General features: G+C 36.7%; 1 protein-coding gene across 2 annotated transcripts in view; it reads left to right on the top strand.

The window, feature by feature from the left end:
• The first annotated feature begins 1,882 nt into the window (after positions 1-1,882).
• The window catches only part of LOC128251080 (probable serine/threonine-protein kinase DDB_G0282963), a 332,943-nt gene continuing 331,503 nt past the window's right edge, over positions 1,883-3,322 (top strand). For both annotated transcript variants that reach the window (XM_052977429.1, XM_052977434.1), the window contains exon 1: positions 1,883-2,337. The gene's annotated coding sequence lies outside the window, so the exon portion shown is untranslated. The remainder of the gene's footprint in view (positions 2,338-3,322) is intronic.

Genomic DNA, 3,322 nt, shown 5'->3' with positions numbered 1-3,322 from the left:
AAAAAAACAAAAAACAAATAGACAATCAAGTGATGTTGGGCACACATACATACACATACACTCACACACACACACACACACACACAATGGGCTTCTTTCAGTTTCCGTCTATCAGTGGGACTGAACCGGAAACTATGTGGTCGGTAAGCAGCTACTTACACACAGCCACTCCTGTGCGTGAACAGAATGCTGCTCTCTGTCACATCGCAGAACAGCAACCGCAAATATTCGTGTTTGTTTTAACAGTACTTCTGTTGCTTACAACAATTAATTAGAAACTTAGCTGTACTTCCCTGTCGACCCTGACTATATTTAAACTCGAGAGATGTAACTAAATTCTTTCATGACTTTTGTAGTCTCCCTATAGATTCTGCCACATATTGTAGTTAATTACAGTAATATTGATAACGATGTATTAGATAGACATAAGGCTATGCATCTTGTAGGAGGGAACCGTCATTATATCGGTATAGGGTTAGAATATATTTGATTTATCCTGTAAAGATGAAATATAAAGTCGATCCTGAACGATTTGAATTTATACCGCAAGAGATTTTTATTATCACAAAATAGATCCTCCCATCCATACAACAAGAATGATTTCTTACCACACTACAAGACGATGCGTTAGTTAGAGAAAGGTATAATCAAAGAAACCGGTTGCCGTAGGATTTGACCTAAACCAGTAATTAATCGGCATACTCTGTCATTTTGATCAATGCCCAACATTGTACTTCACATAATCATTGCATTGTACCTCACATAATCATCGCATCTATGTCCATAATTATGATTTCCTGATTTTATATCAGATGAATTAATTAGTCAAAGGAGGTTGTAGATGCAGAGCAAGAGACACAACCCCCTTCTCCTATCTTCGTGATCTTCTTATGTCTTTTATAGGGGATTTGTCCATGCATGACGATATTTATTTCACGCACGATGTCATAATGTCATTTTACACGACCAGTTCACTTTATTTACAGATCGCTTCCTAGTCCCAATCTTTTTAACGATTACTTTCCTAATAGATCACACATAAAGATGTAAAATGATGTAACAATAAGACTTATCTCAAGCACTTCAGATTTTAATAAAACTACAACTTTTTCCTTCATCACACTATGGGTTCATATGCTATCCTTCAATTGAAGATAAAATGAATTGAGATCATGTGGTAATCATAATTTTCATAAGTATCATTAACAATATTAGTTAAACAGTTGACATTGGAATTTCAAACTGTTTTCTTGATATGCCGATGTGTACTACCGCGACACATGTGTAGAACCAATTCTTAGAATCATCTGTATTTTAGAAACTAATGAGAGTGTCCTCATGTGGCCGCTCGTCCACCTAGAAGCAACAGATAAATATCTTTCATATTATACTTGGTTACACCTAAATTTCTACATCTGCTAAATCTGGGCTGACCTGTGTTAAACAACCAACTAGAATTACAACTAATTTTAAAATATACTACTACTACTACTACCACTACTACTACCACTACTACCACTACTACTACTACTACTACTACTACTACTACTACTACTACTACTACTACTACTACTACTACTATTACTACCACACCTACTAGTAGGAGCGGTAGCCTACAGTTACTGACTCATACGTGTGTGTGTGTGTGCGCGCCCGTGCCATGTGTGTACGTATAAGTGCGTGTGCATGTATATATGTGCGAGTGTATACGTGAGTGACGCTTGTTTGTTTGTGTGCGCACACGCGTGTGTGTGTGTGTGTGTGTGTGCCTTGTCAGTTTTGTTACTTCTGATGTTAACCATTTCTAATACTAATTCGGCCAGCATTGGTATTGTTGTTAGTGATGCTGCACAGCACTTCAGCTGCTGCTGCGCTTGCTGCTTTCTTCTGGAATTACTACTACTACTACTACTACTACTACTACTACTACTACTACTACTACTGTCTTCACTGCTGCTGCTGCTGTTGCTGTGGTGGTCAGTTTTATTTATTTCATTTTATTTATTCGTTAACCTTCTGCGAGATAAACTAACTCCAGCTTACGTTGTGATTTATACGTTCGTTCACGCTTGCTCCAGCAGCTGGCGATCCTGTGTGATGCTGGCAAGAGAAACGCATACTACACTAACTGGCAACGTCGCTCCTTCTGATTTTCCTCCCACTACTCTACTCCCACCACGACCACCATCGCGACCAAACACTGCCAAGTCATTGTACTTTGCAGTTTGCCGTGTTTTTGTTTTCGGGTGCTTTGGCTAATGCGGTGCTTGAGACGCTTTACTTTCTCAAGTCTTTGCAAAGGATGCATGCCCGGTGTTCAACAGCTGTACACTGATGGTAAGTACTATATTATAATATAAACCAACTTATTCAGTTCCTCTTATTGCTTTACATATAAACCCGACCCTTACACTTACAATCTTAGAACCAACCAGAGGATGAAAATACAAAAAAAACCCCAAAATAACGACCTGTTAGAAATAGCAGCTAAATATCCATCGTATCATATATTTCGCAAAAAAAAAAAAAGAAGTAAGAATACATTCTACAACGTAATCCTCGATATACAAACAGATGAAAGTGTCAAGGCTGGAATGTCTTTCAGCGTAGGACTGATCGATCTTGATGAGTAACTTGGGGCAAAACAACAATGACAAAAACAATATTATTTAATGGCAGTATGTTATCCTTCTTGGCTTCAATTCTTTCCTTCTGTCTTCCATTTCAGTCGCTTCTTCAATTAATTTGATTCGTTCTTTACTTTCGTCTTCATTTCCTCATTATTTTCCCCCCATTTCGTTCTTTCAACAATTTATTTCTTCTCGTTCTCTTGTCTTCCTTTTCTCATTCCGTACGCTGCTTTTTTTGGCCCTCAACATACACTACGAACACACACACACACACACACACACACACACACACACACACACACACACACAAATAGACGCACGCGCCCGCACACACACACTCACTGAAAGATATCCACACAAACACGCATACACCTACATACCCAAACATATCTCTATATATGTATATATCTTTTATAAATTATATATGTGTATGTGTGTATGTGTGTGTATGTATAGGTATATACATTATGTATTAATTACGTATATATCATTTTAAAAGAATCTATTACACACACACACATATATATATTACACACTTAAAATATTTAAATTGAATTGAATCTATAAACGTTCAATTTATTGTTTTGTTTCCCATTTAGATAGATACATACATATATGCATATAAATATATATACATATATATGTATGTATGCATGCATGTATATATATATATCCATGTATATATATATATA

This window comes from Octopus bimaculoides, chromosome 2 (genome assembly GCF_001194135.2).
Source record: "Octopus bimaculoides isolate UCB-OBI-ISO-001 chromosome 2, ASM119413v2, whole genome shotgun sequence".
In the NCBI taxonomy this organism is placed as follows: Eukaryota; Metazoa; Mollusca; class Cephalopoda; order Octopoda; family Octopodidae; genus Octopus; species Octopus bimaculoides.
This window is presented reverse-complemented; position numbering and strand designations above follow the sequence as displayed.